General features: G+C 41.8%; 1 long non-coding RNA gene across 1 annotated transcript; it reads right to left on the bottom strand.

The window, feature by feature from the left end:
• Window positions 1–7208: 7208 nt before the first annotated feature.
• On the bottom strand, window positions 7209–17514 carry LOC144301646 (uncharacterized). The gene is made up of 4 exons (XR_013368386.1): window positions 17184–17514; window positions 13644–13774; window positions 12249–12333; window positions 7209–7292 (listed from the first exon to the last, which is right to left on the bottom strand). It is a non-coding gene; the product is annotated as an uncharacterized LOC144301646 (long non-coding RNA).
• Window positions 17515–17916: the final 402 nt, after the last annotated feature.

Raw genomic sequence — 17916 nt, 5'->3', positions numbered from 1 at the left:
AGATAATCTCTAATTAGATAAAAAATTTTTTTACATGAGGAAAACTTACTTCCCTTGATGAGTTGGTCTGTTTGCCTCCGGGTAACGACCAGTATGTAAATTATCACAAATTTCCTTTGTACTTTGGTGGTCAGGAAGCTCAAAGTGAGAGGTGGGGGGAGAGAGAGAGAGAAAGAGAGAAAGGGGGAGGGCGTGAAATCAGCTTGTTAATTTTTATTTTTAAGAAACGGCTAAGATTTTGATTAGGATTGTGTGGAATCTATAGATCAATTTGGGAGAATTTATATCTTAACAATCTTAAGTCTTCTGATCCATGAATATGGTATATCTCCACTTATTTTAGACTTCTTTAATTTCTCTCAGCAATTTTTGTAGTTTTCAGTGTACAGGTCTTACACATATTTTGTCATATATATCCCCAAACATTTACTTTTTTTGATGATATTGTAGATGGTATTCTTCTTTTAATTTCCAATTATTTGTTGCTAATACATAGAAATGAAGTAGATTTTTGCACACTGACCTTACATATTATAAACTTGCCAAATTCACTTGTTAATTCTAGTAGCCTTTTGTAGATTTCTTAGGATGTTCTTTGTAGATGATCATGTCATCCGTAAGAACATGATTTTTTTCTTTCTAGTATGAATGCTTTTTACTTCTTTTTCTTGCCTTAATATTCTGGGCAAAATCTCCCAGAGATTCTTACGTTAAATAAGAGTGGTGAAAATAGGGGGATCCCTGGGTGGCGCAGCGGTTTGGCGCCTGCCTTTGGCCCAGGGCCTGATCCTGGAGACCTGGGATCGAATCCCACGTCGGGCTCCCGGTGCATGGAGCCTGCTTCTCCCTCTGCCTGTGTCTCTGCCTCTCTCTCTCTCTCTGTGACTATCATAAATAAATAAAATTTAAAAAAAATTTAAAAAAAAGAGTGGTGAAAATAGACATCCTTGCCTGTTTCCTGATTTTAGAGAGAAAGTATTTATTCTCTCACCATTAAATATATGTTTAGCTCTATTTTTTTGTAAATTCCATTTATCATTGGAGACACTTATCTTCTATTCTTCTATGTGCTGAGAGTTTCCACCAAGAATGTATGTTGTATTTTTTCAAATGCCTTTTCTGCATCTCTTAAAATAATCAAGTTTTTCTTTTTTCTTTTTAATCTGTTAACATGGAGAATTACACCACTTTCTTTTCAAAAGTGAAACTAATCTTGTATTCCTGGAATATTCCTCACTTGGTTATGATGTGTTATCTTTTTTATATATTATTGGATTCAATTTTCTAAGATGTTGGTAAGATCTTTTTTGTCAGGAGGAATATAAGTCTGTAGAGAGATATTATTAACTCTATTTCATTGTTAAGAAAATTGAAGCTTGAAATGATTAATAGATAAGTGAATAGTTGACTTTGAGTAGGCCAGGATTGGAACTTGGGTCTATTTTGAAAAATGTCATGCTTTTACCACAACTTACAGTTTCTCAACTGAAAAGAAGGATTACATTTAATTTTTAAATAACCTCATGGATGAAATAAATCAAATATCAATGTAAGTAAATAACATATAAATTTACATTTATTCATTCCCATCAATTACCACATATATAATGCTACATTTTAAGTAATGCCTATTGGCTGAATACTGGATATTAGCTACCCTGCAAAGTGGAAGCAATCACCATGTATAGTCCTCAGTCCTTTTGCACTCTGTGACACCTTCAGCAGCTCAGCAGCTGCCCAAAGGCTCCATGGTTACAAAGTCAGACATTATTTATCTCACACTTTGGAGGTCAATTCAGGAGTTAACCCAAGCTTAGGTCCTTCCTCCTTCGTCCAAGAAAAGATACAGATGTGATAGTTAGAACCTGGAATGACACACTAGAATTAGGCATGGCGATTCATTCAATTAACCAACAAATATTTACTGAAGATCTACTATGTATTAGGTAGTGTTCTAAATCTTGGGATTAGGGGGATCCCTGGATGGCTCAGCAGTTTAGCACCTACCTTCAGCCCGGGCGTGATCCTGGAGACCCAGGATCGAGTCCCACATCAGGCTCCATGCATGGAGCCTGCTTCTCCCTCTGCCTGTGTCTCTGCCTCTCTCTCTCTCTCTGTGTCTCCCATGAATAAATAAATAAAATATTTTAAAAATAAATAAATAAATAAATCTTGGGGTTACAATAGCAATAAAGTTGTCAAAATCCGTGCCCTTGTAGACTTTACATTCTAGTAAGTGATGGAGTAACACCTCCAGGTCAATTTAGGGATGAATACACTGCAAAACTTGAACTGGAAGAAAGTCTGAAGGAGCAGGTTATAAAGTGGATTTGTACCTGTTGAAACCCGCTACAGATGGCACAGCCTTCCGGACAGAACCATGGGTATTCCTGCCTGGTTGGTGTGTGGTAAGCTCTAAGGTTTTCTTTATCATTTGTTTGTTCACTAAACTTTGTACTATGGTAATAGTCATGTATATAAAAATGAAGAGTATAATACAAAGAATTATGAAGTTCTCTTCAGCCAGCTTCAGCATACATCCATGCAGGATAGTCTTATTTCATCTATACATTTACCTGCTCCCCTTCTTCCAGAATAATTTTGCAGCGAGCTCAGACATGAAGTACCTTTATTTGTAAACATTTCAGTATATACCTCTAATAGATAATCATTATTAAAAAAAAACCATAGTAGTATTTTATCATAGCTAAACAACACATTAATTCATATCCTTGAATTTTATAGGGTTTTTTTTTATGATAGTCACACACACAGAGAGAGAGAGAGAGGCAGAGACACAGGCAGAGGGAGAAGCAGGCTCCATGCACCGGGAGCCTGACGTGGGATTCGATCCCAGGTCTCCAGGATTGCGCCCTGGGCCAAAGGCAGGCGCCAAACCACTGCGCCACCCAGGGATCCCTGAAATATTTTCTAAGCATTTCTTCCTAGCATGCTTTCATTGTGTGTAGGAACTTAAGTCTAACTTTTTTCTCTTAGGTTAACTTTTTTTTGTGGGTTTTCACTGAAGTGGGAAAGATGTTAGGGTTCGAAGCCAACGGTCAAGAAAGAATTCTTGAGACATCTTTGGTGCAAAAGGGTAGCTTTATTAAAACATGGGGACAGGACCTTTGGGCAGGAAGAGCTGCACTAGGGTCATGAGGAGTGGCCCAACTTTCAGGTTGGGAGGGGTTAGGGACAGAGTAAGCATCCCAGTTTTTTTGGAAACAAGGTTTCCAGGATCCTGAGGAGACTAGTGATTGTTAGGAAAGGTAATTTATTACTGTTTAGTAAACCCTCAGTCATGAGACCCTTGAGATGTGTATTGGTGGGCCATATGTTTGGGGGATGTTTGCTAACATGTATCATGAGGGGGATAGAGATAAGGGAAGTTTCCAAAGGAAATATATTTTTTAAAGATTGTATTTATTTATTTATTCATGAGAGACACAGAGTGAGAGGCAGAGACATAGGCAGAAGGAGAAACAAGATCCCCATGGGGGGCCTGATGTGGGACTTGATCCTAGGACCCTGGGATCATGACCTGAGTCAAAGACAGATAGTCAGTCAACCACTGAGCCACCCAGGTGCCCTCCAGAGGAATTTTTATCTTCAGGTAGACTTACAGGATCCTGGTGGTTGGACTAAGACTGCCTTTTGCCATTAGCAAAGTATCATCATCAAGGCAGCTGAGTCCCTAGAGGAAGGTCACTCTGCCTGTTTCAAGGACTTGTCAGTGGACTGTAGGGAGTAAGGGAATTTAATAATTTTTCTTCTGTCCTGTTTCCCACATCATTCACCACAGTGCTTTTCTGTTGTTCATTTTTTAAATGAAACTGATGTTTCTGTACTTCAAGGAGCAAAGGGTATGCCAGGACAGCCTCTCTAGTTTATAGGCTCTAGAGCTCTCTCTTCTGTTGTACTGACAAGAAATAAACAAAAATCTGTTGAGAGCTACGTGTTGAGAGCTACGTCCTTTGTTCCTCTCCTCCCCCCAGCCAATTTATCTGGTTCTTCTTCCCTTTCCATATTCTTCTGCTAAGATATTTCTCAGTACAAGGCGTTGTATGAGTAGGGAGTTTATTCACTTTGAGAGTGCATGGGGCCCAAATCGCTCCAGCACCATCAAATCTTATTGCACTGTGGTCCCATTGCACTTGACCATGTCTTGGGTTTGCAGAACCCTCTCCTTGTTTCAGCTGTTGTACTCAGATTGACTTGCTGAGCCCTCCAGTGAACCCCTACTGATTTTGTGATTTCCCCCCATACTCAGCATCTTCAAAACTACATCTTCTTCTCTACTCTCTCTTGGTGTGCATGGATGCTGCTGCCACACAGATCTTCAACTGTAGATGCTTTGTCTAGGCCTGTTAGTATCTGGTGCTTGGAAGATTGCCTCATCACCGAGTTTTGTGGTAGATACTGTCCATGGCTTTTATCTTTGCTGTTTTAGCTGTTCTATTTTATGGGGAGATTTGGGAAGATTTGAAAACTACTTAGCCATTTCCATCCCCTTTTTACTTCCTCTTGGTTCCATGTGATATGCCACGAGAGTAGATGAGTGACTGGGTTGGATTATTTAGAAGTTTAACTCAGTGAAATACTCCAACTCAGGGATGGGTTTTCTCCCAGGCCTTGGATCATTTGGTGCTTTCTGGAAAGCAAATAGGGCAAGAAAAAGTGGACAGAGAGAATGCCAAGGGATAGCATTTGTGTTTGGCTTAGGCATGAGAGCCTGCCTAAGGGTCAAAATACTGAGTTGAATTTCTGACACCTCTTCTCCCCTATACTGGCCAGTTTCTCAAGGTGAGAAAGAAATCACACAGGAAGTAAAAGGAAAACAGTGCTAAAAACAAAAATTCTAGCGAACTGCCTGGGAATTCCCCAATATCAAACATCCCCAGATTTGCATTTGACTCCAGCTTTGTATTGTAGGGGGAAAACCACACAGCTTCTCTCCCAGCCGCCCCTCCCTCTCCTCCACCCCCTCTCTCCCCTCCCCCACCTCTGCCTTCACTCACTCCATTTTCTTGTGCTTCCTGGGTGGTGCAGGGTTGTGATGTCTTGAATACCAAGAGTGAGGCTGAACATATGTGAACCTTTCCTAATCCTGCTAATCTTTCTTCAAAAACCTTTCTCAAAGTATAGGCAACATCCAGATTGTAAAAAGAGAGCAGAGCAAGCCTGAGCATTTTAATGACAAATAATCTTTGTCCGAAGGGGAGGGAGCGGCTAGCTCAGCTGGAGATGGAGCTGATGAACTACAGCAGGTAGAAATAACTGCCGTATTACCTCATGTAATCTCCACCATTCAGGGGCAGCTGAGGGCTGAATGCAGGAAGAAATCAACTTTGCTTTTAAACTGGAGACTTTGCACCCACGACGGCTATTAGGCGGTAATTAGTTGTGACACAGAATTACCAGCCCCACAATGGTAGAGGCAGCCTTACGAGGCCTTTGAAGCTGATTAGAGAAACTGAATGGATGCTACTTGCGATTTAAAAAATCTGTTTGGATGTGAGCGTGAGTGAGAACGTCCCTCCTTTCTGTTCCTTGCTCTCTCCCTACCCACTCTACAATGAACTTCTCCAGAGAATAGCTCTCTGCAGTTGGACACATGTTTTTCCTGAGGCTAATGTTCCTTAAGATGGATCAGATACCGACCCATTGGTTTTTGGATTTTACCAAACAGAAGGGAGGTGACTTTGTAGATTCCATTGACAGAGAAGATTCAGGGAGATTTACCAGGTCTACAAAAAAAAAAAAAAAAAAAGGAAAGGGATTTGGGGCCAACTGAAGCAGCCAATCACACATGGCTCTGAGAGGTACTCAGAGCTCATGGAAATCAGTCTGTCAAGAGGCCAACATCCAGGGCTGGGAGAATAAGACATAATCTCATAGAGATGGATGTGCCAGGTATGTGGCTTGCTTGGATGGAGACTCTGGTTCCCTAGACTCAAACCCCTACGGGGAAGGATGTGTCTGCTGCTGCTCTGCCCACTGAAGTACCCTCTAGATGACCCCTGACAGCAAAACATCATCCCCTTTGGAGGTTTACAGGTCCAGGTGGTGGAGGTATTTCCCAGCAAATTGTTCATGTCTGCCTTTTCGGAGGTCTCTGCCAGATGAGAATGAAGGCTCCCAGGAAAGGAGTTAGGAGTTGTGAGCTTACTAGCTGGGTTCCTTTGCTAAAGAAGCCAGGCTGGGAGACAAAGTCAAGAAACTCCGCGGGTCGTTCCATTTCAGGGGGCTGTTTCAAATAGCTGTGGAATCTGTATATCCGTGTCCCTGGCTACATCTGTCCTACTCTGTAGCTAAATATAGCTAGATGATAGATAATTACATAATACACATGTAAGTTCTAAATATAGTTCATATATATTTAGAGGGGGTTGCTATAATTAATTTAGGATATATGTATAAAGTTAAGTCAACTTCTCTCTGTTCTTTAAAGAAAATGGCCTCCTTCGCCCAGGTGATGGGCTTTTACTACCTGGTACTGCCCCTTGAGCCACAGAAGAATGCAGCTTCTCTGTTTGGTAATCGATTTGCTGTGTAACTGGAGAAAGAACCACAGTGCAATCATTTTGTAGCGGAAATGATTCCAACGTGGGAATTAGGCCATATGTATAAAAAATGTGGACTTGCAATACATTTGTAATTTCAGAAGGTGAGAAAGTATAGGCACTTTCAGGGCTGGATACTGATCTCATCTTTGTATCTGCAGCACTCAATGCAGCACCTGGATTTTATACATGCTTAATAAATATTTGTAGAAAGGAAGGAGGGGGAGAGCGAGTGAGAGAGAGAAATGGAACAGCTTTGATGCCCAATCTCTGTGGGCTTTAGATAAATAGCTCTTTAGTTTTTAAAGAATGTGAAAAAAAAAAAAAAACAAAAACTCTGTAGGAACAAAAGCCCTAAATGAATACCAAATTAAATGGTATTAATCATTTTTAATGATTAATTAAACCATCATTCCAAATGAAAAATTCTCTTCGTTGATAAATATCATGTATTTTTATAGTTGTGAATAGTTTATCTGTACTTTCCCATTTTACTCATTTTTAATTGTGAAAATAATTTATTAAAAAGAAAACCCAACCAATTAGAAGGTATATAAAACAAAAGTGGAAGTTCCCTTTCTCCCACCACTGGATTCCGAACTCCTCCCTTTGGGAAAACTCTGCTAACAGTTTGATAAGTAAAATACCTTTTTATTGGCTTTATCATTTACTGCTCATCTTGTACCTGCTTCCAAAAAGAGGAGTTGAAGGGGCTTATGAGGAGTATACCTAGGGAATAAAAAGGGAAATAAAAAGTGGGAAGTTCTGAATGGAGGGAGAAACAAATAATAATATACTCTAGGTGAATGTAATTAACATTTGTTGTCATTCATTCATATCATTCATTCAATGCATGTTCTGACCTATGCACTGGGTCCTTGGATTATTGTGGTAAACAAAATAGAACTCTAGAAGGGGAGTCAAATGTCAAACCACATATAGGGACAGACTCTGATAAATGCTCAGGGAGATTGTTTCTAGATGGATGACGGATGCTGTTCAAAGACCTCCCAGGGAAATAACATCCTGGCCACGCCCTGAAAGATGGGTTGGTGTTAGTCACACAAAAAGATGTAGAGAAGACTTGGTATACTGGAGGCACAAAGAAAAAGATCTGTGAGGCTGGAGGTCAGTAGAACCCAACAAACAAAGGGAGATCCAAGATTGGAGAGGTAGGTAGGAGGCAGGCAGTGCATGGATTTGTGGGCTATTGTATGGCTTGAATTGTATCCCCCCAAAAAAGATATGTTAGAGTCCTAACCCCCAGTACCTCGAAGTGTGGCCTTATCTGGACATAGAGTTTCCAGAGGCAATCAAATTAAAATGAGGTCATTAGCGTGGACTCCAATCCAGTATGACTGGTGTCTTCATAAGCAGGGAGAATTTGGTCATGGAGAGGTGTGCATAGAGAGAACACCATGTGTAGAGACACCTATAAACCATGGAGAGAGGCCTGGAACATACTTCCCCTCACAGCCCTCAGAAGGAACCAACCCTACTGACAACCCTACTGACATCTTGATTGCAGACTTCTAGCCTCCAGAACCGAGAGAGAACAAATGTAAGTTGTTCGAAGCCATCCAACATGTGGTACTTGGTTACGGTAGCCCTAGCAAACCGGCACAGCCATGCTGAAGCATCTGTGATTTACTCTAAGGGCAGTGAGACAACTTTAGAGTTTCAACTGAGGAGTGACATAGGGTCACAAAGGTCACAGGAGCTACTGGGTGAAGAACACAGGATTGGCAGAGGCTAGGGCAGATCTGTTTTGTTGCCCCTGAAGGCAAAAAAGAAAGCATTCATCATTTACATCATTTTTTTTTTGTAGCTCACTAAACATATAAGGTTTGAAAGAAAATATTTTTTTTTCCTTTAGACTAAAATTGAAAAGAAATTTTCACGTAGTACTCCCATGCAAAGATATATGAACAATATAAACTCTACATTTTTACCAAAACAGAAAACCATTCTTCTCACATTGCTGTTTCTTATACTGTTCCTTGGTCAGAACCCCAGAACCCAAAGTGAAAGCATCCCTTCCTTGGGGTGGTTTGGGGTGTTGTGCGGGGGTTGGAGGATGCTCTCTGTTCTTTCAGGACCCACATTTTTGTTGTTGTAAGGCTGGTCAACGGTTAATCAAATTTAAGTGCTTTTATGTTTAGGTAATACTTCTCAAACCGTTCGTTTTGTTTTTCATTTATGTTTTCTTTCCTTGATTGGTTTCCTCAGTTTTGTTTTGTTTTTTTAATTTCTAGTCATCTACTTTCTTAGCCTTTGGTTTTTAAAAATGTCACACTTCCAAGGACACCTGGGTGGCTCAGTCGTTGAGGGTCTGTCTGCCTTTGGCTCAGGGCCTGATCCTAGAGTCCTGGGATTGAGTCCTGTATGGGGCTCTCCACAGGGAACCTACTTCTCCCTTTTCCTATGTCTTTCTCTCTCTCATGAATAGATAAAAATCTTTAAAAAAATTTTTTTTTAGAAAGTCACACTTCCAAAAAAGTGGCAAACACAGCATTATAGACTTCTACATATCCTTCATTCAGGTTCCCCAATATTCACATGTGGCCATGCTTGCTTAACTAGTCTACTTCTTTCTCTCTCTTTAAATATATTCTGAAGCCTTTGATGGATGCGTGGGTGGCTCAGTCAGTTAAGCATCTGCCTTCAGCACAGGTCATGATCTCAGGGTCCTGGGATCCAGCTCTGTATTGGGCCCTGCACTCAGCAGGGAGTCTGCTTCTCCACTCTCTGCCTCTCTTCCCTCCCCCCTTTCCCCCTTTTTGTGATCTCTCTCAAATAAATAAATAAATAAAATATTTAAAAATAAATAACTATATTCTGAACCCTTTTAGAGTAAGTTACGTGTACTTTATCCTGACAATATTTTTATCTGGTTATTGTGTTCAGAAGTTCCTTTGTTACTCAGGTAGTATGTTTAAATTGCTTTAATTTCTGACACACTTTAAGTTTGTCATTTGGGTTCCTGGGTGGCTCAGTCGGTTAAGCATCTGCCTTTGGCTCAGGTCATGAGTCCAGAGTCCTAGGACTGATGCCAGCTTTGGGCTCCCTGCTCAGTGGGGAGTCTACTTCTCTGTTTCCCCTGCTCATGCTCTCTCTCTCTCTCTCTCTCATGCACTCTCTCTCGCCTCTCTCTCAAATAAATAAATAAATAAATAAGTCTTAAAAAAACAGTTTGCAATTTGATTGCTTTGAGGTTAAATATGACATACAGAATTCCTACCTTTTGAAATTGACTATTTACTTATTTTTTTTAAGATTTTATTTATTTATTTGAGAGACAGAGAGTGGAGTGCATGAGAGAAAGAGAGAGAGAGAGCACAAGTAGAGGGGGGGAGGGAGAGGGAGAAGCAGACTCCCTGCTAAGCAGGAAGCCTGATGTAGAACTCGATCCCAGGACCCTGGGGATCTTGACCTGAGCCCAAGACAGATGTTTAACCGACTGAGCCACCCAGGTGCCTGACTAAATATTTATTTAAATGGAAGAATGTTCTGAAAGCTTTTTTTTTTTTCTAATAAGATTAAGGGAAATATGTGTTTCCTTATTCTCCCAATTGGTTTTTTTACATGTGCTAATTTTGTCTTACTCTCTATGATTGCTAAATTGTCTAATTTTTTTTCTTCTGATAATGTTTCATCAATTATAGGCATATTACAGTCTATATTTTTCCTTATATCTATTTTGTTTTTCCTTTTATATGTCTTGCTATTCTGCTGTCTGGCACAGAATAAATGAAATATTCTGATGTCGAATGTATGTTGACTTTTACTTAGTGTTCTTGTTTTCTGTGAAAGATACTTTATTTGACTCCATTATAGCAGCTATTGCAGCACATGGTGTTTCCTGTGTTATCCCTAATCAACTTTATCAAATTGCGAATCCTGGGCATTCAGAGAAAAATCTCAAAACATAGAGAAGGAGTGACTGGGTTTCCTGGAGGGGTCATCTTTCCAAATGGCACCCTGAAATGTACATCTGTCCTCTTCAGAGACACAACATGTTCTCCACAGAGGGAGACAACAGCACCAAGAAAGTTGATGCTTAAACCAACTTGCAGGATGTTCTGTTACTAGAGCTCCTGTACACAAATCACTTGGGGCAGAGGGGGCTTCCAGTAAATGGCAGATATTCTTGGTTCTCACAGCAATCCTGTGAGATGCAGACTATCACCCCCAATTTACATATGAGAAGACTTAAGTTTACATTAGCCAGTGAAAAACTGGAGGATCCAGGATTCAAATTCACATCTTTTTTACTCCTGTTCCACAATCTTACCACTGCCCTATATGGCCTCTTGGTGTGGTGCCTTCTCCCCTTTTTAAAGATTTTTAAATTTTTTATTTATTTTTTAAAGATTTTTTAAAAAGATTTTAAATTATTTATTTATGAGAGACAGAGAGAGAGGCAGAGACATAGGCAGAGGGAGAAGCAGGCTCCCTTCGGGGAGCCTGATGTGGGACTCAGTCTCAGGCCCCTGGGATCATGATCTGAGCCAAAGGCAGATGATCAACCACTGGACCATCCAGGCATCCCCGTTATGTAAATTTCATGTCAATAAATAAATCAGAAAACAAACAAACTAAAGGGCATAGCCTTTCCATGGGATCAACCGGGAAGCTACCTATATTCCTTACAAATTCTTCTTTATAAACAGCTTCCAAGCCTTTGAAGAGGTGAGACTTCCCTTTTTAGGAAAGCTTGCACTGTGGGTTGAACTGTGGACACCCCTCAAGCCCCCAAAAGATATGTTGAAGTCCTAATCCTCCAATACCTCTGAAGGTGATCTTATTTGGAAATACAGTTTTTGCAGGTGATCAAATTAAGATGAAGTCATACTGAATTAGGGTAGACCCTAATCCAATGTGACTGGTGTCCTGGTAATGGCAGGAGAGACAAACAAAGATGAAGGGAGAAGAAGGCCATGTGCCAATGGAAGCAGAGATTGGAGTTATACAGTGGCAAGCCAGAGAACACCAAGGATTGTCAGCTGATATGGACTGAATGTTTGTGTGTCCCCCAAATTCATCTGTTGAAGCCCTCAACTCTGATGTGATGCTTTTGTTTCTTTTTTTTTCTTTTTAAAAAAGATTTTTATTTATTTATTCATGAAAGACAGAGAGAGAGAGGCAGAGACACAGGCAGAGGGAGAAGCAGGCCCCGTGCATGGAGCCTGATGTGGGACTTAATTCCAGGTCTCCAGGACCATGCCCCGGGCTGAAGATGCACTAAACCGCTGAGCCACCCGGGCTGCCTGATGTGATGGTTTTGGACGTAGGGTCTTTGGGAGGTAGTTAGGTTTAGGTGAGGTCATGAGGGTGGAGCCCATGCTAGGATTAGTGGCCTTACATGAAGAGGAAGAGAGACTATATCTCTCCCTATCTCTTTCTATGTACCACATACAGACATAGTAAGAAGGAGGCCATCTGCAAATCAGGAAGAGAGCCCTCACCCAGTAACCAAATCATTTGGCACCTTGGTCTTAGACTTCACAGCTCCAGAACTATGGGAAATAAATATCTGCTTTTAAGCCACATGCCAGTCTATGGCATTTTGTTATAGCAGCCTGAGCTGACTAAGACACTGGTAAACCCCAGAACAGAGAAGAGACAAGGAAAGAATCTCCTCTCTGGGTTGTAGAGAGAGCATGGCTCTTTGGACACCTTTACCTTGGACTTCTGGCCTCCAGAATGGTGAGAGAAGAGATTTCGTTGTTCTAAGTCACCCAGTTTGTGGTACTTTGTTATGGCAGCCCTAGGAAAAAAAAAAGAGTAAGTATACTACTCCTGGTAACAGAAAGGATTTAAGATGATTTAAAAGAATCTGGTAAATATGATAAGAAAAAAAATAAAGATGGCAATGAATGGTAGTCCCAGGAATATAACATTGTAACTTCATGTTTTAAAGGCCCTTCAATTCTATGCCATTCCAAATATACAGAAGTGATAACGGGGAAAAAACTCAAGAAGAGAAAGACATCATTGAAATCAATATTAGGTAAGTAACATGTCCTTGGACCAGAAATGAGAGAACCCAACATGGAAGCAGGGCTGAGTGCTCAGATGTGTGCTGGCCTCTGGGTTCAGATATAGGGGAGGCAGTTCCAAGATTAACTCCTGTGCTCGAAGAGGGACTCAGGGTGTACCAGCTGTGATGGGGGACCACTGGGCTGGAGCTTCCCCAGCTGTACAGGAGACTTGAAGAATGTTGTCACAGCTGTCTGGGGCCAGTGCTTTCAGCTAACTCTAAGCCCAGGGAGGTGGGAGGAAGCAGAGGGACCTCCTGGCCATGTCTGCAGAGCCCCAACTGTCGTATAGCCTTTGGCTCTGGCCCTGGGCCCCCGAGACCTGTGGGCTGAGTGGGTGAGTGATGGTGAGTGAGCACAGAAAACAAGGAGGAGAAGTCTCCACTTAAGATGACTCTGCAGACTAAAATTTCAACTGAAGAAAATGAATGCTAAGAAAAAGCAAAAAAAAAAAAAAAAAAATTGTAAATTAACAACCGGGAAAATGAATCCTTTTTTGAGATTGTATTTCTTTGAGAGAGAGAGTGAGAAACACAGATGAGAACAAGTCGGGGGAGAGGCAGAAGGAGAAGCAGACTCTTCATTGAGCAGGGAGCCTGACATGGGGACCCCCGGGATCATGACCTGAGCTAAAGGCAGATCCTTAAAGACTGAGCCACCCAGGCGCCCCTGATAAATGAATTCTTAAAGAAATGAAAATAATAACAAAATCTGAACATGGCTTTCAAATAATATGGTTTGGGGCCTCCCAGAGACATAGGATGAGAAATTAGCAGACAAGCAGTGGCAGAGACTGGAAGTACAGGTGGATAGGAAAAAAAAAAAAAAAGGTTTCAAGTTCTTGGAATGAAAAATATGATCACCAAAATACAGAACTCAGGAGATGGGATTAAACTCTGCACTGGAAGCAACTGAGAAGAGAAATGGTTAACTGCATTGAAGGATTTACCCGGGATGCATCTTCAAGAGATAAACAGAATAAAAACTGTGAGAGCAGTTAAGAAACTTAAAAAACTGATGGAAGAGCTCCACCACATACCTCATAGATGGTTGAGAATGAGATTGGTGGCAAATTCAGGTGAGGATGTTCCAGGTTAAGGAGAGACACAAATCCTCCACTAGGAAGTGCACTGCAGATGCCATACTAGGTCAACGAGTACTAATCAATCCCTAATAAAACAGAGGTTTAAAAAGCCAGTCTTTAGTAAGAACACAAGTACAAACAAATGAAACTTGGGCTGAGAATAGATGTCACATTAGCAGAAATGGACATAGGAGGTAGTGGAGGTGTTTTCCAAGGCTCCATTTGCTCCAAGAAGGTTCCATCCCGATCATACTACTTTGGAGGAGTTAGCTTAAACCCGAGCTTATGTCAGTTCCATGGAACCAACCAGTTTAGGACACTCACAGTTACCAGTCCCTTCCCACCAACCTGAGAACCCTAGAGACCTACATCTCCCAACAAAGGACGAGGTGGGTGGGAGGCTACAGATGTTACTGGAAGAGCCACTCAGAGAACATCAGTGACAGGTGTGGGGAGGATGGGCAGACAGTGAGGGGAGTGAACCCTGGAGGTCCTGTGGGACCTTTGAACTGGTCTTCCCAGGCAAGGAGTTAGGATTTTAGCTCAGGTCAAGACCATGCATAATACCCTGTAATCCTAGTACATGGTTGACAATCAGCAGACCCTACTGCAGACGACAATAATTGCTAGAATGGCTACATCCAGAGCTTTGTGGTAGTGGTAATGAACTTGGGTTCTCCAGCAAGCTGACCTGGCTCAGAATCTTGGCTCCTAGGATGCCCGGGTGGCTTAGCGGTTGAGCACCTGCCTTCAGCCTAGGGCATGATCCCGGGATTCCGGGATCAAGTCCCACATCAGGCTCCCTGCAGGGAGCCTGCTTCTCCCTCAGCCTGTGTCTCTGCCTGTCTCATGAATAAATAAGTAAATAAATCTTAAAAAAAAAAAAAAGAATCTTGGTTCCCTCACTCATTAGCTGTGTGACCTTGGCCAAGTTTCTAATTCTCTCTGAACCTGCAGCTAAATATCTGTGAAACAAGTGTGGTAAGTGTACCCATCCCTTGGGATGATGTGTATGGAGTGCTTGGCACAGTGATTGCTACTTATCAAGCAGGCTATCAATAATAGCTGTGATTACTTTTTTAAAAGGGGGGACTGGGCAGATGTGTTAGATTTCCACAGTCGGAGAGAGAACCAGCATCTGAATAGGCTGTCGCCACCATTACTAATCACTGATTTTCCTTCTGTACTTTCTCTCCATTTCTAGTTGCTTCTCTTTCCATTCAGATTTCTCTTATCTCCCTTTCCAAAAAAATTCCCAACAGGGGCGCCTGGGTGGCTCAGTGGTTGAGCATCTGCCTTTGGCTCAGGTCCTGATCCCGGGGTCCTGGGATCGAGTTCCACATTGGGCTCCCCATGGGGAACCTGCTTCTCCTTCTGCCCATGTCTCTGCCTCTCTCTGTGTGTCACTCATGAATAAATAAAAGTCTTTTTAAAAATGTTAAAAAAAATTCTCAACACTCAGGAGAGGCTCTGTTATCAGTCATTTACACAGTAGTGTGAACTAATCACTATTACTTCCTTTATTTGGGGCAGGAGAGGATTGCATCTGGAGTCTTATCTCTAACCTTGGGCTGAAGGTACAGTATCACCTTGGAAAGAGCTTCAGGCAACACTGAGTAAGCACCTGGGGTGTATGGTGGACTCAGCATCCTTGCTGTAAGTATTAGTGCTGTGTTAGAGTCTTAAAAAATAAACCTTTCTTTTCATTACACTGCTTGCTTGTCTTCTCCATCTTCTTCCTCTTTGACCCTCTCTCTGTCTCTGTCTCTGTGTCTCTCTCACACACACATACAGCCATTATCATTAGTCTTTATTCCGAGCCATTTGAAAGCAAGCCACACACCCAACTCTCCTAAATTCTCCTGTATGTACCTCCTCCCAAAACAACAACCCTTTCCTGCATGACCACAGCACAGCTTTCCCAGGCAGGGAATCACCACGGACACGCCATATCTTTCAATCTACAGACTCTACTCAAACTCCTCCACTGTCCTGGTGACATCCCTTCTTCGTTGCCGGTCCAAGACCCCATCCAGGAACATGCATTGTATGTAGTTGTTGTCTCATGCGTCTGCCTTGATCTGTCTTTCCTTGTTTCTCATGTCTTTATCAGTTTGAAAGTACATGCTTTTCATTTTGTAGGATAACCTTAGCCAGGGTCTGTCCAGTGTTTCTTTTGACCAGATTCAGGCCAATCTGAATCAATGCTTGGCAGGGGGACGCCCCCTGGATGGTGCTGTGTTCTCTCCGTGTATCTCAGCAGGTGGCACATGGCATCCACCCACCCCCACCACCATGAACCCTAATTACCTGGCCAAATTGGTATCTGCCACGACTCTCAACTGTGTAGTCATCATTTTCCCTGCATATATAATTAGTATTTTGTGGGGAGGTCATCTGAGATTATATCTTGTTCTACCTCCTGTCCAATCAATTGCAGCTAGGATGATTGCTAAATGGTGATAAACTATTTCTATAATTCCTTCTGGAATTATAATAAAAAACAGCTTTAGTGTGATGCAATTCATAAATCATATAATTCATGTGCTTCCAGTGTACAATTCAGTGCCTTTCTGTATATTCCCAGAACTGTGCACCCATTTCCTCAATCAACTTTAGAACATTTTCATTACTGTCAAAAGGAACTCCACACCTCTTAGCTGGCACCTCCAGGATCCTCCAACATCTACAGCCCTGGGCACTGATTTCCATTCAGTCTTTGTGGATTTGCCTGTTCCAGACATTTCATATAAATGGACTGGTACAGTATGGGGTCTCTTGTGATTGGCTTTCTTTCATTTGGTATAATGTTTTCAAAGATATCCATGTTTTATAGTTCATTTATCAGTTCATATATATTAAAAAAATAATAAATAACCCTCACCTGTAAGGCTGCAAAAACCAATATGTAGATAAAACACTAAGTACCACGCTGTATGCTGGGTAAGTGCGAAACGAGGGACAATATCGTTGTTGCTATGCTGACCTCTCAGTGAAATGCAGATATGAGGGTGAGGGAAGGTGGAACACAGGGAGCAGGGTCTGGAGTTTGTGTACTTAAGAAAATATTCTCAGCTAATAAGGCTAATCCAGCCCCCAAGAGCTGAGACTCAGGATTTAAGTCTTCTGGAGCTCACCGTCTAGCCACCTTATAATATAGAACCACACCAGGAAAACTGGAAATAAACCAACTGAAATTAAAAACCTTCCCATTGTACAAAATACAAGCACCGAAACGCATGCCTGCTATTCATCAGAAAATGCTTTCATTTCTTAATGTTAAATTATCATTTTAATATTAATTCATAATTATTGTGTGTTTACTATACTCCAGGCCCTGCCCTGAGCATTTGCCACATATCACTCCGTGTAATATTTTCAACAGCACCCCCAAAGTAAATGTGTTCCCATTTCTACCTTAGAGATGAAGAGATGGAGGGACAGGAGAGTGAAATAATTTGTCCAGGGTCACAGAGCTAGAGTTTTGACACTTACTCAGGGACCCGTTGACAGGCGTTGTTATCCGATTTCACAAGCCAACAGAGAGAGCAAAACAGAATGAAGGCAAGGTGCTCCTGCAAGCAAAAGTGACGGCTACAGGACACAGGGAAGCTGTAAAAAGCAGACAGGAAATGTCCCAACCATCGTGGCTCAGAGCCCACAGTGTGGGGAAGAGGAGGAGGAGGAGTGGCCCAGAGCTTCATTGTCCTGTGGTCTACAGAGCACTTGCACACTTGTTTCATTGGACCCTGAGTGAATAAAGACAGTTCAATCCAATTTGGTATCTTCTGCTTAAAAACAAGGATGCGTGCAACCCAACTGAGGAGGAGAGGTTCTTATTTTTGAAAAGTTGTTCCTTTAAAAGAGTGGAAAAAATATCTATTACTTTGAAAGTTAATTGAGGTAAATAACATAACGTACCAGGTTATGAAGTGCCTGACGCAGACAAGGAGACGTCATTCCTGGTTGATGGCTAGCGCCAATTTGGTATTTCGATGTTTTGTATAAGGCTCACTTCTTTTTTTAGTTCAAAGATTCATTTCTTTATGAGAGAGAGAGAGAGAGGGCGGTGGGGAAGGGGCAGAGGGAGAGAGAGGGAGAGAGAATCTCAAGCAGACTCCGCACTGAGCGGGGAGCCTGACGCAGGGCTCGACCTCACAACCTGTGAGGTCATGACCTGAGCCAAAACCAAGAGTCGATGCTTAGACTGAGTCACCCAGGTGTCCCT

The sequence above is a fragment of the Canis aureus genome, chromosome 30 (assembly GCF_053574225.1).
Source record: "Canis aureus isolate CA01 chromosome 30, VMU_Caureus_v.1.0, whole genome shotgun sequence".
NCBI lineage: Eukaryota > Metazoa > Chordata > Mammalia > Carnivora > Canidae > Canis > Canis aureus.
The sequence above is the reverse complement of the archived record's forward strand: the minus strand, read 5'-3'. Positions and strand labels throughout refer to the sequence as shown.